This window comes from Sylvia atricapilla, chromosome 6, assembly GCF_009819655.1.
Source record: "Sylvia atricapilla isolate bSylAtr1 chromosome 6, bSylAtr1.pri, whole genome shotgun sequence".
Taxonomy (NCBI): domain Eukaryota; kingdom Metazoa; phylum Chordata; class Aves; order Passeriformes; family Sylviidae; genus Sylvia; species Sylvia atricapilla.
The window spans coordinates 29,954,934-29,975,633 of NC_089145.1; the positions used below are offsets into that span (position 1 = coordinate 29,954,934).

At 43.7% G+C, this 20,700-nt stretch overlaps 1 protein-coding gene across 1 annotated transcript in view; it reads right to left on the reverse strand.

Annotated features, from left to right (window-relative positions):
- Positions 1 to 19,195, reverse strand: part of TMEM229B (transmembrane protein 229B) — a 35,835-nt gene extending 16,640 nt beyond the window's left edge. The window contains exons 1-2 of the mRNA XM_066321373.1: positions 19,064 to 19,195; positions 8,483 to 8,652 (exon numbers count right to left, since the gene is read on the reverse strand). The gene's annotated coding sequence lies outside the window, so the exon portion shown is untranslated. The remainder of the gene's footprint in view (positions 1 to 8,482; positions 8,653 to 19,063) is intronic.
- Between the last annotated feature and the right edge of the window lie 1,505 nt (positions 19,196 to 20,700).

Genomic DNA, 20,700 nt, shown 5'->3' on the forward strand with positions numbered 1-20,700 from the left:
GCACAACCAAACAAGAAAACAACTACGGGTGTGTCATCCTCTGCAGCATGGAGGCAAAGCTGCCATCCTGGAGTCTCATCCACAGGCAGTAGAGGCTTTTCAGTGGATGGATAATTCAACTGGCTTCTTTCCACTGAACTGTTACCTAAGGCTTTACCTAGCTACCACGTAATTATGCTTTTGTATTTTGACAGAGGAGACAAGAATAAGAGAATCTCAGAATAGTTTTGGTTGGGAGGGACCTCAAAGATCACCCAGTTCCAACCAGCCTGCTGTGAGTAGGGGCAGCCTTCTCTGCACCAGGTTGTTCAGAGTCCCATCTAACCTGCCCTTGAACACTTCCAGGGATGGAGCATCCACAAATTCTCTAGGCAACCTGTGCCAGTGCCTAATTACCCCCCAAAGTAAAAAAGATTTTCTTAATATCCAGTCTAAATCTACTCTCAGTTTAAAGCTGCCCGTCATTGGCCTATCACTACATGCCCTTGTAAAAATTCCCTCTTCCTCTCTCTTGTAGCCCTCTTCAGGTACTAGAAGGTGCTATAACGTTTCCTTCTCAGAACCTTCTGTTGCCCAGGCTGAACACCCCAGCTGTCTTAGCCTGTCTTCACAGGATAGGTGCTCCAGCCCTCTAACCAACTTGGTGGCCTTCCCCTGGACTCATTCCAACAGCTCCTTGTCCTTCCTGTGCTGGGGATCCCAGAGCTGGATGCAGCATTTCAGGCAGAGCCTTAGGAGGGCAGAGGGTCCCAGTACAGACCCCTGAGGAGCACCATTTGTTCCTTGACATCCATTGGGACTCTGAGCTATTTGACAACTACCCTTTGGATGCAACAGTCCGAGCAATTCCTTATCCAGTGAACAGTCTACCCATCAAATCCCTGTCTCGCCAAGTTAGAGAGGAGAATGTTGTGGGGGACCATGTCAAAGGCTTCACAGAAGTCCAGACAAATGATACTTGCTCCCTTTCACTGATGGAGTCACTCCATCACAGAAGGCCACCGGGTTGGTCAGGCAGGAATTGCCCTTAGTGAAGCTGTGCTGGCTGTCTTGAATCACATGAGTGTCTTGCCCCATTAATGACTAGCCACAGAGCTCCCAGACTGGAAGGGTTTTCCCAGGGTCACAGTATTTTCTGCCCAGATCTTCATTTGTGGTACCCTTAATACCCAAGCTATGTTTTCAGCTTTCATTCTACCGTCTGGAGAAAGGTTTAAAGATACACTCTAACCAACTGGTTGTTATTTTAGGAGGCACTGTTATTTAGCAGTTGCTGTTAAAGCAGTGAGGAATTGATCCCTCCTTTGAGCAGATACTGAGCTCTCACTGACTCAACTGCACTTCTGACAGTGACTTGTTTGTTCACCTCCAGTAATCTGCGTTACACTATTACTGCACCATGATACCATTCTAACAAATTAATTATTTGCATGACACGGTTTTACTAGATTTTGCATTTCATATAAACATTTCATACACACATGCATACAGAGGTCGAAAATTATGAATGAATTTCAGGCACTTAACAAAGGTACCTTACAAGCTTTGTTTCCCTACAGGCTCCACTTATGGTTACTAGAGCCTGTGAAGGCAGGTAGAGATGGGCACATTCTGAAGACAAAAGTGGAGTTTGATCATTCCTGATGCCATCTTTCCAGTACCTTCTTAGAGGCGCTTAAAGCATGTACAACACTGATTTATTCACCTCTGTGAAATACTTGAGGTCACACAGGGTAATTTCAGGCCTTATCACACAAGTTTTTCTTCATCTTGCTTTCACTCTGGGCAACAATAGGCACCTCATGCCTCTGGGCAAAATGCCAGTTTAACAAAGATGCCAGTTCTCATCTGTGTGTTGGGAACTGTCTTGTATTAAGACTAGAAAAGAATTCCTCAGTTTTAAGTAAAATGGTTTGATACTGCTCACACTGGACACCAAAAATAGCCCTCTTTAAAAGCCCCAAACCTTAAATTCTTTTTAAACCATCTTTAAAATCTGCTCAAAAAAACAGAACATCAGGTGACCCATACCAGATAGAACCAGAGAGGGACCATATGTTTTCTTGTCCATGTTTATGTAAGGTGCTTAAGAGTTACCATTTTCATGCCTGAATTGTGCATCCACTATTGGCAGTCCTGGAGACACACACTCAGGTCAGCTATCCATTCCTTTTTAGACGTACAGAATTCTGCAGCATACCAGGATTTCTATGACAATCACTAGGTATTAAGCAATACAGTGTTGGTAAAGTGAGAAAGAATGTAAGTTTTTGTCTCCTGCTAAATAACCTAAATATCATTCCATAATATAACTAATCTTGATACATGCAACAACAAACCCATCACATTACACATAGACCAAACAGCACTATCTGTACAACAATTAGTATCTATGCCTAGGTGTTCAAAGTACTAGCATTTTCAAGTGTGTTTGTTTTGCATAAGCTTGTACTAATTTAGAAGCCAGATTACACTGCAGCTAAGCAACTAGCTTCACTGCATCTTCACTGTCTCTGAGAGTTCCCACAGCTGTAAAGATATGCAAAGTTTACTTAAGTATTACATATGCAAAGTGAACTTTTAAATGAATGTGTGTCTCAGCCAAGGTAGTGCTGCGTATGTGGCACACATAAAAGTGCAGCAGTGTACATTTGTGCCTGAAAAGAAATGGAGGGTGACTTTTGCCATTCCATGCTGACAGTAGTTTTCTTGGGTATTTCCTATGTCTGAGTCGCCCTTCTGAGTCACCTGCAGTTTGATACTCTGGCAGCACAGTAGGAGATGCAAAGTTCTGCACTGCATCCACAACATTGACAGATCTTCCCTCCTTCTCTTGCTGAGTTTAATACAATGACTGGCATATAAGAGAAAAAGAAGCACCTTCTTATGCATGAAAGGAAAGCAGCCCCCATTCAGCAGCCTTCTCTCACATTTTCCCCCGTACAGCCATGGTATGTAAAAAGTTCCAAGAGTCTGGTTAAGAGCAGACTGGACATTAGAGGATGCTGAAAAAAAGTGAAGCTCTTCTACAGAGCTGCATGAAGGCTCAGCAGTCAAAAAGGAGGGAATGTTAGAGATCCACTCTAACTTTCATCCTGGGAGTACTAAAACTAAAATATCCACTAGACTACAGGAGCTCTCCCAAAGCATTCTAAAAGGCATTGAGACAGATACATAATACAAAGAATAAAAATTTTCAGTTCCCTTGAAGTTGCTAGATAGAACTTAAAGACTAACTAGCAAAAAAAAAAAAAAAAAAAAAAAAAAAAAAAGAGAGAGAGAGAAAAGAATGCAAAAGTTTGCACATTGGATGATAAATGTAGCTGGAACCAGTCAATAAACAGAAAAGTAGGAATATAGCAGAGTTTTGGCAAGTTACGTAACAAGAAGCAAAAGAAGCAACACATGCTCAAAGAAAAGTTCAAGGAATGGTCATATTGGGGCCAGTAACTATAACCAGAGACTCCTTTAGATGACCCTCTAGGACCACAAAAGGTCTTCCAGTAGGAGGCAGATGAATGCAAATGAGTTCTAGGGAAAGAGATGTTTATGTATTAGTTAGGAAGTACATTGTAATGAATGTTTAATCAGGATGGAATAAATACCCTGTGGTAAAGTTCCATGGTACACACTTGATCAGAGGAGATATCCTCTGAAAGTGTCTAGCACTGTAATAAAGAATGCCTGCTTTCTAATATTTCAAATTGTCTTAGAAAGTTTATTTTCTGATTGATTTTGGTATCACTACAACAAAGAAGTGAAGCAAGTAGAAGACAGGACTCAGATGGAGAAGCAAAAGAACCTTCCTAAGTCAGTGGTGGCTACCCAAATGGGGTTGTTGAGCAGCTGTACTGCCTCATGAAGCACTATGCAAACTGATGCAAGCCTTGTAATGAGCTATGCTGGCCCTAAGAGAAGTGCAAGGGGCAAACAGTGTAGTGAACTAACACAGGACTGATGAAACCTCTGCTTTATTACTAGGTTTGCCATGATCTGCAGTGTGACCCTGCACATGTCACTCCACCTCTCTGTGCCTCTGACTGCCATCTGGCTGATTAGGCTAAACTATTTGGTGTGAGGGCTGCATCTAATTATAGATTGGGTTGCAAGTAGCAAAAATAGCTACCTATACTGACAAAAGTCATCAGGAAAACTGAAATACAAAGAGCAACTGCATCCAGTCACTAGCAAAAATGCCAAATTGAGGTGCAGTCAAAAAGGCTGCACAACTAGGCAGCTCTTAGCACCAGTCTCATTTCTCAGTAATCTGTGTCACATGGATTCCCAAGTTTACCAAAATATTTCTATCAGCAAGCCTGAAGGTGCATCTTTAAGCCAGATACAAGCATTTGTATTTAACAGCATATTCAATATGCTTCTCTGTACAGCACTTAAGAATGAGTAATTAAAGGAAATATTTCTGCAGTAGAGTTGCTCATTAGCAACCTAATTAGCCTTCTGAAAATAATTAATGTTCCTTTCTATAAAGGGAACAGATGACCCATTACATCCATGAGACAAGCAAAACAAATGCTGAAGGTAAGGAAGATTTGCTCAGGGAGACAGCAAGAAAGCATCCAGCAGCAGTACTAGTAAAAAAGAAGAAGATGAGGCACAAATGCCTGTGAATCATGAAGACTAGACAATGCAAATGTGTGTGCAGGACTAGTATGTGCATAACTGCCTGATGTGTACACGCAACATTCACGTGGAGCATTTTCCTTCCCCTGCCTCTAGGACTCACTGGAAATCTCATCACTAAGATGATGAAAAATTCAGAATTAATCAACCATTTACAGTCAGAAACAGCTCTCTCCACATGCAAAAATTCCACAAGGGTCAAGTATTTTGACTATTAAAACACTCTCAAAACGGTCATTAAAATAAAGCATGATTTAATGTCAGATACAGGGACAAGTGAGTTGATGCCTATGAACAGCATGAAGTTCACCTGTCAAGTTTCACAGGGCAGTGTTTGTTTGTTTGTTAACCCAAAAGAGTTAACACTAACTGGTCAAACATATGTTTCTTGACCAGTGTATGTTTGAGATCAGTGTGGCTGCAGAATCACAGGCACCAGTGTTGTGGGATGTGTGCATATATACAGATGACAGAAAGCAAAGGACAGAGATCAATATATCACTGCCTGGTGCAGCAAGAACTGTGGTATCAGTATAGCTGGATGCACTGTTCCAATGCAGAACAACAGATAAAGGAGAAATGAGCGGAGCTTCTAAACATCCACATATTCAGGTAACATAGCACACATAACAATTTGTGAAAATGCAGCTGCATTTTCAGCCAGGTCCATGTTTGATACATACTTATATTTCTCTGGCAGGAAAGCTGAACACTCATAGCCTTCAAGTGTGATTGCAGTGAGGGCAAAGCTCAGCAGCACAAAAGCTTCCATAACTACATCACTATGGAAACCACAAATCCATTGCGTGCTCTGTTTGTCTACTTCTTTCACTGATGAAAAACAAAGAAAAGGTATGCTTCTAGTTTATCACCTTTCACTTTGGTCAAGACCATAGGATGACAAACACATTTTACCTTCTTCAGAAGCAACCCTTTCTTCCTTGGCAGCTCTCTTTGTGAAATCTACCCAGCCTCTCAACCCAGAAGGGCAGTCATTCCCCTCAGCATGCATCCACCACTTTTTTTAGTGGGGACTCTTCAAACGCAGTCTGGGATTTTATCTTAGCCTCCACAGCTTCCCTCAGCATCTGGACTAAGAAAACTCCAAAGGTGACTCACTCTAGAGCATATCCAGCTGGCTGACATAATGAGAAGCTGAAAACTGTTCTAAACACAAGCTACAGTGTCTTGTTTAGACAGAAGTAACATTCCCTTCCTTACCAAGAAGATCTCTGAGAACATTTGAAGTGCTCTCAAAATGCAATAGGACACATTACAAGACAGCTGTAAATGCAAAGGTTGAACTTCTCCTTTAAGAAGACCATCATTTCTACAGCTGTTGCTAGTTATGGGTAGCTTTTCCCACACTAAAACTCAGAATACATCTCAGTGAAAGCCTAAAAGCCAAGAGCAACTCTTGCAGTTGGTCTTCTGCAGAGAGATGCTGAAGGAAAATAGGGAAAATGCCCAAAAATCTGCACTATGGCATGGACAGTGCAACCTGGGTATGCAAAATGGCAGAAGGAATCTTCATACCAACCAGTGGGAATAAAAAAGGCAAAAAAATATTTAAAACCCCTCTGTCCCTAAGTATGTGCATTTTACGCTGAAGAACAGCTTCTGAGCAAACCTTCACCAACACTTTCTCTCACAGTGGGCACATCTTACCTGAGCCCACAGCAGCAGTTCACTGAAGAATGGGAGGAGAATTGAGCCTCTGCAGCTCTGTAAGTCTTCAGTGCCTCTTGAATTCAACTGCCAGCTGTATTACATAGACAAATGCCTACTAGTAAATGAGTTTAGAAAAACTATGTGTTGCAGATGTTCCCAAACAGCCATTTAAATACACTCATCTCCATTAGAGCATTCTGCATGGCCAGAAAAATCCTACCTCCGTTCAGGGAACTTTTAACAGAGGACAGTTTGGCTTCTCAGCAAGAGGGAGCTAGGAACAAACTGACGTAGTCTAAGTTCTCTTACAAAAACCAAAGCAATGCTACACAAAAGCTGCAGCTCTCCCACCTCCCTTTTGCAAAATAGGCCAGAGCAGTCAGGGCTTCCATCTTGCTCCTAATTCATTGCCCTCACCTCACAAACAATTCCAGGCTGGCATTACCAGATGTGTCCCAAGTTCATTGGTGTTACAAGTATTTCTACCAACAGCCTATGGGATGATTAAGAGGTTACTTCTGTGTCCTCAAGGATGAGGACAATGAACAATGCCCAAGCCAGTTTAATGAAAGACAAGTTCAAGAGTGGTGATCAAGTCTGCAGGGTCTTGTCCCCATGGCTTTGAAAGCAGATCTGTCTGCATCTCCAACAGACAGCATCCTGAAACACCTGAGTGGATGGAACCTACAGGAGGCATTGCAGGAATGAATAATTCATAGTCCGCTGCCAATGGATCTGTGTTTTCTTTTGCCCATACAATGCTCAGTTTTTGTTTTAACAGTAACAGGAGACTTCTGAACTACATTTGATGGTTCTTGAGGACAGGCAAGAAGCAGCATTTGCTCTACTCACAGCAATAGCACCACACACCAGAGCACTTGCCAAACACAGCTTTCTTCAGAAATACTCATGACTGCATCACTGACATAACAGCTGGACTCATACAAAGCTCAGTCCATCACCAGCTGCCTTCTCAGGAAAGCCACTGACGCTTGCTTTGTTATAACATTGCAGCAGTAGTCTGGACTTTGCCACTCAATAGATGACACTTGGTGACCAACTGAAGCCCTGTAATCAGCTACACAATGGGCACCAAAATCACAGCTGGAGCTCTAGGAGGGAGCTGACCTGCTTAGCCACACTGTTAGCACCGCCACAATTAAGTCTACTGCTTTCCTTCAGCATCTGCTGTTCCCCAGTCTCAGAGAGGACCAGGGGTCTATCAGCAAGAATATCCAGAGGAGTGGGTACAGAATAGCCCAACACAGGATCTCCTGGGCACTACAACTAGGAAAGGGTAATGAGACACCTGAGACAGGACAGAGGGAGGAATGACAGTGCTACATGTATCTGAAGTTTATGCATGTAGCATCTACATATTCAAAGTGGGTTCCCAACTAGAAATAAAGTACTGTACAACTGCCCAGGAAAGCTGATCCACAATAGGGAAAACAATATTGTAGCCTGAACCACGCCATATATTGCAGAATCAAAGAGTGTCAAAAATGCTGCAGAGTCTGGAAATTGTTCTGGTCCCACAGTGTTCGCCCCACTAACCAGTATCAATATAAGCTTTTGCTCTGGGATATAAATCACCCTTCCAAACTGATAGTATTTCACATGCACTCTGTGCAAGTGTAACTGCCACAGCATACAGGAGAGTGGCAAGATGAGGCTAAGAAGATTAAGAGAGTAACACACTGGTGAATCAGGTGCAGAGACTACACTGCTTGTTAGGGCCAGGAATAGATTCCTCATCATCCGACTCACACCTGTGCTTTCACAGGCGACAGCAACCCCCTGCTCTTTACCTACTGCTCTGGTTTAGCTCAGAGATACTGCTCCACTGTCCTGATTGTTTTAACTGCCTAAGGCTAGAGTGTGAGGTTTTAAAGAGACAATAACACTGAAAAGTTTGACTGAATAAATTACTAGCAATCGGAATGATGTGACTCACAGCAGACAGAAATCAAGGGTGATGTGTGCAAATGGCAATCTTACACCTCCAGAAAAGAAACTTGAGGTTTAAACTGATGGAAATAACTTTGCATTCTACATACCTAAATTTCCAAAGTCCCATCTACAATGCAGTCAGCTTTGTCCTCAGACAACTGCTCTGTTTTTCTGGTCTGCAAGTGCAGTCCCACCAGTTTTAGCCTCTAGACCTTACCTTTTCCGGGGAGGGATCCTGGAGCTCTCCCACTCTCTGGCCAGCTCCTAATTCACAACATCCGCAGGTAGACTAGGCTGTCTCCAGCAGGTCCACGGGGTTTCAGATGCCAGCTGTTTTCAGCCCAGCTGCGTGTGACCAACAGCTAATACAGCAACCAGACAGCCTTCCTAAACCAAAAAAAGTACATTTTAATCTTGATACAGCACAATGCAAGAGAGGTTTTAAACACTGAACAAGCTATGTGTATGGATAGCTTAGCTCCAGTACATTGGGTCCTGCACTGACTGACTTCTTCACAAGTGCACACTCCTGCACAAGACCTGACTTCTTCAGAGCTGCCACACAGCACCTGTACCTGCCCCTTGCCCAGGGCGGCACCCTGACAGCTGCCCCTCCTTGGGTGAGGCTCAGCCTCTCTGCTCTTCACTGTCCTTCTGGATCTCAGCCACAGCAAACACACAGAGCAACTTCACTGGAGTCAGTGACCAAAGGTTCACTGCCACCATCTCAGCCAAGGTCTCAATTAACCCTTGGAAGGTCTACCAGAAATTGCTTTACCTCTGTTTTCCCCATCAGTGTCTCAATTTTTTAAGTAAGCTTCACTGCTGACACCTTTCTGCCCCCATCCTATCTCTCCTAACATTACCTCCTTATCTTCCCAAAAATTCTCTCATCCTCATTTCTCCAATCAACACGCTTTTCTTCTCTTTTCTCTTTTCCCCATTCATGTAAGCAGGCCCTTGCCACTGCCACCCACCCAGCACCCCAACCTGTTCCTGGGCGCACTGGCACTGATGTCCCTGCTCCAGTGATCTGACTGCCTTTCACCTCCATGTTGGGGCTCAGTCAGCACAGCTGTATGATCCAAGCAAGTGGAACTCATGAGCTGGGACTCTCCTTCTCTTCAAATACTGACATTTAGGATGCCACATTCCTGATTTTCACAGAAGTCATGCCTCGAGGTGACAGCGTCAACACGCAAGTATCCAACACCTTATTTACATCAGCCTCACAGATCTTACAACCCAAGGGCTTGTCTATACATAGCATTTTTCTGGATTAATTGCATATGAAGAAGTTAAAGCAAGGACATTTATGTGTCAGACTGTGTAACAAATGACTTCTTCACGTTATCCTAGTGAATCTCAGCATTTCTGAGTACCAAAATCCAAGAGGAATTTGAGAGACATGTTTTCCTTAATAAACAAAACAAACCGACACTGCTTTTATTTGAATGACACTGAACTACAACACCACTCCAATTAAAAATGCAAATTAAATAACTAAACCTCACCCCAAAAACTCTTCCCAATGAGATTAATGTAGCAATGAATAGCATAAACCCACTAATTAAATCAACGTAATATGGGTATTATTGAGGCACATCTAGCATCTTCTGCCTATGCACTGAAGCTTGCATCTACTTTGAAGTCTCTCTCATAATGAGAAATAGTTGCAATTTTACTAGCTACATATTTGTATATCAGACCAGGATTTGTTGTCTAGCTGGTATAAATTGTTGTCACATCAATGTTCCTAAAAATTATCTGCACGTAATCCATTTTCCTTATATGCATTTTGCCACAGTTGGATATTTGACACAGATTTCTACTGAACTGCTTATCAGACATATGCAAACAAAATTTCAAAAGGCATTTCCCTAGAATCACAAGAACACTGACAATGCTTTTTACATAGATGTACTTGTCTATAATTTGATATGTAAAAGACTGAGGAACAAAATCATACAAAATAAGCAACTGCAACACACTCCCAACTCCTTAATGCAGAAACACAAACACTACAAAAGGCTTCACGCCAGCCTAAGTTTAGAACAACACAGTCCTACTCAGTCCATCCCTTTCCCTGGCACCAGAGCTCAGGCCACCCATGGGACTTCACCTGGAGCCACATCAAGGAACTCATCAGCCCTCTGAATGCTACCCCATGCTACCCTAAAGCCTGGTAGTTTTCAGCTGTATCATCATCTCTCAGACTTGGCTCACAGCACACAGCTCAGCAGGAAGAAGTTCCCTTTTCACAAAATACTTCATTACTTTGAATTCAAAGTGCTGGAGAAACCATACCTTTGGTTGCAAATGTATCTACACTTGAAAGAAAACACTCATTGACAAAATATTCATTAGTAAAAGCTATGTCATAATACACGTGAGCAGAGCAGTACAGCTGAAGAGAAAGATTTGACCTTAAGGCTCACATGATTAATACAAAGCTTAAGCTGGTCAGAAAATGGGATTTGGAAATTTTTTTGTATATAAATGGACTTTCTGTGTCAAAATAATGATTTAAAATGTGTAGTGTTTTTAAGAAGGGAAAATCAAACAAAAAACAAGTTAGAGTAGTGTGAACATTCACTTGCATACACAAAAATAGTTAAAAACGAAAATCTCCAACTTCCCAGAGCACTTCCTGCTCTGAGTGTTCCTCTGACACAGACACCAACATTCCTGGTGTCAGCAGGTTAGGGACTGCACATGAGCCTAATCTAGCAGTAGTGCTCATCAAATGAGAATACAAAGAAAAGCAAAATAAAAGGAAAGCAAATTCCTAACTGGAAAGTGGTTAGTTGTGCATTCCTTCAGCTGTCTACTTTACTATTTACATCCCTTCCTTATATCTACAGTTCTCTACAAAGAAAGCTCAGGTCCATGCAATTAACTCTAGTTAGTTGTGCAACAGAAAAATCAAGTCACAACATTGCTCCATGACTTATCTGAGATTCTCCTGGGAAGAAAGTGCCAAATTTGGAAACAGAAAGTATGTGTCTTCTCAGAAACTCGCCCTGTTTTGGCAGGATTTACATAGAGGATGATGCAGATTCCCTTTTAACTGAAGTCCCACCATGTCTCTTGATGAGGACTTCTGAACGTGTTCCTACACTGGACTGAAATACTGCAGAGAGACAGAGTAGGACACAGTCCCTCATCTCCTGAAATGCAAATGCCTTTTTCTCCTTCTGGAACAACAACAACAACAAACCACAACAAAAAACCACCAACAACAACGACAACACCCAAAACCAAAAAAACTTGAAATCCAATTCTGTAAAACAACAACTTTCCTAGACATATCTAGGTAGGTCCCTTATCTCTACTGAAAATTCTGTCAAAGCCCTGAGAAGCACATTAAATCTCTGGAGTTTCAGATTTCTTCTAAAAGCCATGCCACCACCCAACAGCTGAAGAGGCTTGGGCAGATGCCTGCACAACTACAGTCTCTGCAAATGCTTCTGTGGCTATTTATTGCCAAAATCAAAATGCATTTAAATAACTTCCAAGAGTCTTTTATTTTTTTGCTGTTGTTATCTTGCAACATCTTCGAAAAAGAAATTATACTTAGGTTTCAAACAAACACACAACTGAAGTCCCTCATGCTGTCTTCCATTATTAGACTATGACTTTTTCCTCTCTCTACACTCATCTCTGCTTATGGTCCTTCCATTCTGCTTCTGCAAAGGCAATGAAAATGAACCAGCTGGATTTACTTCATATTTTCATGAACTGCCATGGCCCTCAATATTTTTGGGCTAAGGGGCCACTGTGAGTGTTTTAATACTTACAGTTTGCCACAAATTCCTGTCATCTACCTTTTAACAAAAATCTCTCACCCATTTTCTTATTTTGATGGTCCCAAGGATGAGCTCTGACCTACCCGTTGTAAGCTGTTGAACCGTCAAACACTCACAGACCCATCACAGGGAATGGTTATTTACTCATACATGCTCACATACCGTTCATTATCTTTGAGAGCTCATCTAACTTTGTTGTTGATTTCAGGTTTGGTGAATACTTTTCTCTAAAACTGGAGTCAAATCTGATCTCACAATATGGCAGATTAAGCAGGAGATGAGTTAAAAAGGAGCAACTCTTAACAAAACTCCACCTACACTTTCTTTATGAAGAAGTGCAGAACCCATGTTATATCATGAAAGCATACTCACTGGCGTTTTGGTAATTGAAGGCAGGCTACTGTTGCCTGGCAACTTATCTGATTACCATTTTTTCAACTATCACATGCACATTTAGATATATTGCATAATAATGTCTCGCTTTTATGCAGCCTAACCCAATGGGAAAAAAAAAAAGAGGGGGATGGGGGCAGGAAAGCTACCAAAATTTGTGTCTCTTTTTTGGGAAAAAAAGTACAAGATAGTATCTCAAAACCAGGATAAAACATTAGTATTCCTGAATTTTATTCCTGCCTTTCCTGGCTTGCTGAATGTGCTTACACAAGCATTTTACTTTATCTACTTGTCTGCAAAATGACACTAATAATACCAGCCTCACAGAGACACACTGAAAATTCATTAAAAACAGAGAGATTCGCAAATGAAAGATGCAGTGAAAGTGCTGGTCTTAGCACTTACAGCTTTTTAGTACTCCAAACGTAATCATAGCAAATGTTCATCATTGTCATGACATTGTCCAGTCCTTGTTTCTCAAACCAAGGAAACTACATTTCTCGCATCAGAATGTGACACTTTCCCACTTTCTATGTTTGATAAGTAGCTGGGGAAAGAAAAAATAAAACAAAAAACCTACTCCCACTGCCCCACACAAAAGACAGCATAGCCTAACTTGGAGTAACTGTCTAAGAAAAGGACCTGGATTCTAGAAGTTGACCTTTCATACATCACAATTTAAAAAGACAACATAATATAACGAAATGAATTGCCTTCTTTCTATATGCACCTTATTATTGCACAGGAAATGGCTTAGCTGCCCGGTGCACTCCTAATACTATGCTAACCTCTGTCAGCTCAAGTGCCTGAGGCTGATGGATTGGAAAGTATCTCATCTCCATGGTAAAGCATTAAGCAACAAAGGAAAACCAAGCTATTGCTAAGGAATCATTACATTACCTTCACAGCAGCTCTTCTCTCCCTAGTAAGACATTCAAGCATAAACAGTGCCCTACATCCTGACGCTCCTGTACAAGTCCACTTCCAATTAAAAGCTTAATTGTGAGGTGTGCCTTGGAAAGAACTGCTGGATCAAAATAAAATAAATCACATGGTACCTACCATACCACTAGGGGAAACTATACACATCGTAAAAATGCCAGAAATTATAAAAATAAATAATTCTTCTTCTAGAACTTACTGGAAGCATCCTTACCATAAGCCTCTGCTGACACAAAATACAAAGAAAATACGTGATTCAAAGTGTCCCATGGGTTAAGCAAGTCTGGCTTTGCCAGGTCAGTTAGCAGGAGAGGAAACAGCCAAATATACCACTACAATCAGGAATACTTTGCTGCAAGCAGAGAGGAATGACTACCTAGAGCTCTGCATAGACACAGCCCCAGCCAAGATTTCTCAGTCCAGATTAGGCTGGTGGAGCCAAATGAGTTGGATCATCATCTGTGCCTGTATTCTGAATGAAAGAAATAAAAACCAAACAGACTCCCCAATTCCAGAAGGTATTTGGCAGTACACACAGCACTATGCCAGAGCTACCCATACTAAAGAGAGAGTACCCCGCTTCAGAAGTACTTCATCATGCTCCCAGCAGAATCATGAGAACAGGACAGAGAGGTGCTCCACAAAAGTCCTTCATATAGGTTACCTTCAATAAACAGCGCACCTGAGAGCAAAGATCCAGCCAGGAAGAAGTCAAACAGCAGCTTCTATGCTGTCAATACCCGCCTAGTGACTCCTAATGCTTGGATCTTACGCAATGAAAGCAAGACAGCATTTGTGGTAGGGAAGATTCCCTCAGTCATTTAATCCAGCTTTAACAGAAGCCTGTGAAGGCGGGGGAGTTTTGAAAGAAGGTTGTGGCCTCTTGTGCACAGACACCAACAAAAATCCAGAACAGAAGAAAGTGTAATGTAAAACATTTCCCTCTTTTATGCAATGATTAGACACCTCTGACCTAGTAACTGATAGGTATGCTCATTCAGATACGCCTATAAACAAATCTCTAAAGCAGTCTAGCTTTTATTTCACCTCTGAGGACATGTTAAGGAGCAGCATGCACCTGTAAAGCCTTTTACACTCATTTTAGCTGGACTGCAAGGTGCATAAGCTCTGGCTCACAGTAGACATTATTGGGTGTATCATTTACAACCAGGAATGTAGTGCCCTGACTAACCAGAAAGAGAGCGTTGTTCTGAATTGGCACAGATGCTGGTAATCTGCTCCTGCAGAGCCAAAGCCTTTGCCCAGTCTGGCTTTCTTTCAAGGCTTTTTGTAGTTGCCTGCACAACCACCTTACCTAGGAACTCAGGAACCATCTGGATAGTCCTGCCTCACATATCATAACAGAAATGTGAAAAGCAGACCAGTTTGTTTCTGACGTACACGGCTAACCAGCGCTCTGCTCCCTCACCCACAGTCTGTACTGAGCCTGCAGAGCTAAAGCAAGCAGCACGGTCAGGTGATAAAGCCACTAGAGAACACTAAAACACATACAGGAAGCAGATCTGAGATGGGATCCTTTAAAAACCTGTACCAAGCAAGCCACAACCTTTAATGTTGGAAAACATTAGTTAACTAGATGATCAAACTTCTTTCAAAAGAAGTAAGGATATATACCATACTTCTTCACCTTCACCTTCTTTACCTTTGACATCAAGCAAATTTTGAAACAGAACTCCCATCTGTATTGTTCAACTTCATTTCTTTCACTCCTGAAACAACCCAGGAACACCACTGGACACTGCCTCATCTGCAGCTACACAGGAACATGCAGAACAGAAGTGACCATATATAAGTTTGCTCGAGTGCCATTTCCCCATCTGCAGGACATGGCTCTGGCATCTGAAAGCTTAACAGGGTACTGCAACTGCTAAGGAGGTAGGAAGTGCTTCCTGCAAAAGGATAGTGAGGAGTGGGAATAAAGGCTTTTCCTACCTCCTGCTGGCAAACAATTTCTTTAAGTAATTGACCCATTTCCTAGAGAATAATTAGCCCTAAGGAATGAATCATTGCTGCCCTTTAATTAGCATTGTTGTTATCTCTCCTCTGTCTGAAACTGAAAAAAGAAACAAAACAAGAACTTAATTTCATTTTCATAAACATGGCATTCGTTGAAGGCAATTCAGAAACAAAGAATCCTAATGTACAATTTCAACAATAACATTTTCCATTACTTCTATGATTTCACCATCAGAACAAGGTCTCCACACCACCACTCTTTAAGACTCCTCAATATATTTTCTCTTTAAAAGCTTTTTCAGGATGCTTTCCAATCATCCATTTCCACAATAAAAAACTTCTTTCTGTTGTCAGACAGCTTAACGGAAAGGACTATTTTGCCTAAAACCTCATCGAATCTCCTGCAGATCATTTTATTAAAATTTCATGCAGTTTCTTGCAACACAGCTCAATGACTTGAATAAGAAGGGAAGTTCTTTAGTCCAAGGAGAGTAGATACCAAGTGCATACCACGGACAAGGAGCACAAGAAAGCACACAAGCCAGTAACGCAGCTCCAAAACTTGCAAAGGACTCTTCAAACAAGTTGCACAGAGATACGCTTAGTGACCATCCCATGCTGCGGAAAAGAGAAACCTACAAAGCCTGGCCCCAGACTCTGTAAGAGGTATGATTCTGAGGATACAAACAAGACTTGCCAGCAAAGCACGTGATGATAGCAAAAAGTTGGGGATTCCTCCCCTCCTCCCCCCACCCACAAACAGGAAGAGCGCAAAGTCGCCTCTCTTCCCCCTTACTCCCCCTCCATACCATCTTCTTCCCGGCATGCTCATTCCTCAACTGCAGCTCAATTTCAAACACTTTGGAGGGAGACAAAAACTAAATTCATCTGACTAATTATGCCATGAGCAGAAACACCCCTCCTGGACACAATGCAGTGCCTGCCAGCGGCCCTGAAACACCTGATCCGAGGACAGATATTGTCTTAACCAAGCAGACAGGTATTGAAAGTACATTTACAATGCTGAAAAACAACTCCTCTCCCCCTTTCTTGATGTGTGGGAATAAGCAGATCCACAAATTACAAGAGCAAAGGAATCCCTGCATCTTCACTCCCTCAAACATCTCCAAGATGCTGAATAAAGTACAGATTGCAAAAAGGTATCTTAAAAGACTCCACATGCTGTTGAGTTCATCACCTTATCCAAACACCTTCTCCTGCCTTAAGCTCTAAGCCAGAAACCTGCATCTCCCTTCAAGGTTAAATTTGCCTTTCACTATTTGGCACCACATAACATTATGACATTGTCAGCAAAGCTGCAGAGTCCCCACTACTGGGTACCATTTCCATATGAATGCAGAGATCTAGGTTACCCTCAACCCACACATCTGTGCTATCCATACCTCTTGTTTTAGACCCCTCTTACCACATCTGTAAACTGCCACAGGATCTTGCCGTAAGAATTCCAAAGTTTGAACTCTCCAAGGAAGCAGCTTGTTTTCCTCCTCCACCATCAGCCTCCAGTTGAGTGGGAACAGAAATACTGACCAAGGCTATGGACATGCTGCTGGAGCCTCAGCAAGAAGTTACGCTGTTACAAGCAGTATTACCTCAACTTCTGCTTGTCCCTCCATTTCCTTTCCACCAGACTATACTTACTACATACTTTTTAATATTCCTGTGATCAGAGGATCTCAGAACGTTTCACATTGAATCAGCTGCTTCTAGCACTTTCGCTGAGCTTTGTTTAGGAAGCTGCTATAATACAAGTTAAATCAAACAATTTGGAGTTAAGTCTTGTGTTTCAATTTGACAATGATCTTCCTGTCATCTTCCTGTACCTCAGTTTCTCCTTCTACAAACACCCATGTTCTTCAGCTGTAGCCTCAACTGAGAAGTATGAAATCCTCAGATATACACACCAAGAGCATATATTCCTCAGGGAAAAAATACCTACTTTAAAATTTAGTGAAAAATCTAGATTTATCCACAATAGCAAGCTGCTGTCACCTAACACAGGAAAACTGACATTTCCCCATGGAAGAAGTCATACCTTCTCACTGGGACAAGGTGCTGGGATTCAAGAAGGACCTTCAGGATGTATCACGGACACAAGAGTATGTTATGGATTTCCTACAGAGTTTTTCTCAGTGCTGGCTGAAAGTGCCTACAGGCATTGTGGACTCCATGTCAATAAGTCTTCCTTTTCTGTTTCCTAATAATTAATGGTAATTTTTGTTTTCATGACTTCCTATTTACCACCAAACAGTAGCTAGCCCCATGTCTGACTGATGTTGTACATATATTAATGCATTTGTGCTCCTGGAGACCACAGAATGGAGCTCTTTGGGCAATCTGTTCTTCCTGCAAATCCCCAATGCACACAAGTCTGGAGATGTTACCACCTTGCCTGTGAAAAAAATCAGTTCCTGCAGGGACTGCTTTTTTCCTCAGAAATAAAAGAAAACAGGAAAAACCTGTCAAATGAACAATGCCAGAGAACAATACAAATTATTTCACATAACAGAGTTTTACTGCATCTGCTGTTTAATTATGAGGCTTAACAAGTTTGTACATCCCCAGCAGTTTTGTATCAGCAATGTGAAAAACTGCTCTCTAGGAAGTCCCAGTGTAACAGTCCAGCCTAAGATCAACAGGACAGGGCAGCCTCCGCAGCATCCCTACTCCTAAGTATCCTAGAAACAATTTGCAAAACCCTAGAGTAAATGAGTGAATGGAGAACAAAAAGAAAAAAACGGATTTTCCATTTTGCAAAAATTCAGCTATTCTGAATATTTTTCCATACCAAAAATGGAACAAGAGCAAACATCTTGAGACCAATTTAAATTTTAAAAAAAGAAAGAAAGAAAGAAAGAAACTCCCATTTTTAGCCGGCTATAGTATCTGTATCCCTGACCTCTGGCTTTACACACAGGAGTAATGGAGTAATTCACAAGGTTGCAGAAAAGTCACTGAACGGACCAGAGCCAGCCCAGACCTCCCAGTTCTGCTCTGCAAACGCTGGGCTCATTCAGAGCTATTTCCCCTTGCCTGGAATAAAGTTTTACAGAAATCAATGCAAAAAGATGTTTCCAGAGATTTCTCTCCTTTCGGGGGCCCGGGGAGGGAGGGGGGGGGAGGAAAAAAAAAAAAAAAAAAAAAAAAAAAAAAGGGCACTGTCCAGGGAAAAGCACTGCCGATTTCAAGAACGCTTCCACCATGCTTTCCCAGAGCCCCGAAAACTTCGCAGCCGGGGTCGGGGGCTCCGGAGCCAAACGCCCCGGGCACGCAGGGCGCCGCGGCCCCGAGGAGCTGCGGGGGGCGGCGGGGCCGGGCCTCGGGGGCCGCGCCGCTCCCGGGAGAGGGCGACACTCCGCTGCCCGCCGGGGAAGCCGCCGCTCGGCCGCCCGCCTTTGTCTCGTCCCGGCCGGCACCCGCCCGGGGCGGCACGGCCCTCCCGCCGCCAGAAAGCGAAACCATCGGCGCCGGGCGCCATCCCCGCCCTCCGCCCCGGGCGGCGCATCCCCCGCGCCGCTGGGCTGAGGCGAGGCCGCCGCGGGCCGCGCTCGGCCCCGGCGGGGCGGCCGTGAGGGCAGCGGCCGTGAGGGCAGCGGCCGCGGGCGGCTCCCGCTGCCGCCGCTCGGCCCCCCGCGCCCGGCCGCGGCTCGCGTCCTCACCGGTGTCCATGGGTGCCCCGCGGCCGGCCGAGGTGAAGTGTGCCAGTGACACTCGCCCGTAGTATGGATGCGGTTTCGATCTGCACATGCTCGCTCCCGACAGCCAGCCTGCCCCGCCACCTTCCCTTAACTCTTTCCGCACTGCCTGGCGCTGCCTCCCCCGCCCGCGGGCCGGCCCCGCGCCCTCCCGCCGCCGCCGGCCGCTGCCCCCGGCCCGGACAGCGCTCCGCGGCAACGCGGGGCACCGAGCCCCCGGGAGGCACCTGACTGCCCCGGAGAACCGGACCCTGCCCGCGTGTGCCCAGGTGAGCGCCGGGAACACCCTGCCCTAGAAGATCCCCAAACGCCTGGAGTGTTGGCTCCGGTCGGGAACGCGATATGGCACAGTGCGCCTTGGCTGGTGAGCCTGCAGTACCAGTTCTTCATATTCACTCGTCCAAAGAAACCCGTAACAAAAACAAGTAAACACACACACCCCATCAGCTGAGGGATGTAACCTCCATGTGCCTGTTGCTGGATCTGGACGCTGACAGGACATCCCTGCAGTGCAGGAAATCAAACACAGCTATCAAAGGAAGTATTTGTCTGCAGCTTCAGTATGAAAATAGGGAAAGAAAATCTCTGAAAAATGTGTTTTTCCACCCAGAAGGATCTCGCCAAATTCAGGAAACTGCCCGAGGAAGAATTGTAAGAAACAAATTTAAAAATTTGAAGCATAGGTAGTAAAAATAAATTAAAATCCTTTCTCTGGCTGCATTAACTCTTTGGCAGCACAAGAACACAGGGGGGAAATGCTTGCATTATTTATTTATTTATTTATTTATTTTTGTTAATTTTTTTTAGTGAGAAATCAGGAGAGTGCAGTCCTGAACCAGGGCTTGCAAGCAAACAAATCCCCCCTGTGTACGTCTGACTGCCCTCTAAAAAAATGGAGGTAACAGCAGCTCTCTGCGGTCAGGTGTAACTGACTAGTGCCTCTGAAGTGCCTTACAGTCTTCAGACAAAAGTGAGTTTTTTTAGTTCTGTCCCTTTCCGGAGAGAGACATTAATGTATTCTGGGATAAAATGGTAACCTGAAGTGACACAAACGCAGAAATGGCAATCGATCTTGAGCCCAGAGACCTGTCTTTAACAAGCACCCTGCTTTTTCCCACTGGGTTACTGTCTTAGGGCTCTTGTCTGATCTTCCCTGGCCTACTGATGCAGTCCACATTTTCTTTCTCACAGGCACAAGGATTCCTGGTCTCTTCTACCTCCTGTAGTACCAGAAATGATGAGCTAATGCTTTTAGCAGAATAAGGATGGTTTTATGACCTCTGTTTAATGACTCAGCATTTCTGATTCCAATAATAAATAGTCCCAATAATGAGGCAACATCGGCTCTGTGCAGGCCCCGAAGCAATTATAATGAAGGATTCTCAAGATGTCTGGCTGCAGTGACTCTGTTAGAGGCAGGTGTTCTCCGGAGAGGCTCTCCTCCAGCCGCAGACCTGCAGGGCCGGCAGACGCTGCACACCCCAAAGCCGCGGCCGTGCGTGGAGAGCTCTGCCCGAGCCGGGAGTGCCCGGGCTGCCGCTGCCTGGCGTTCCCTCGGCGCTCGCCCGGGGGGCTCTGTGTGCAAACCTCTGTCGCTGCTC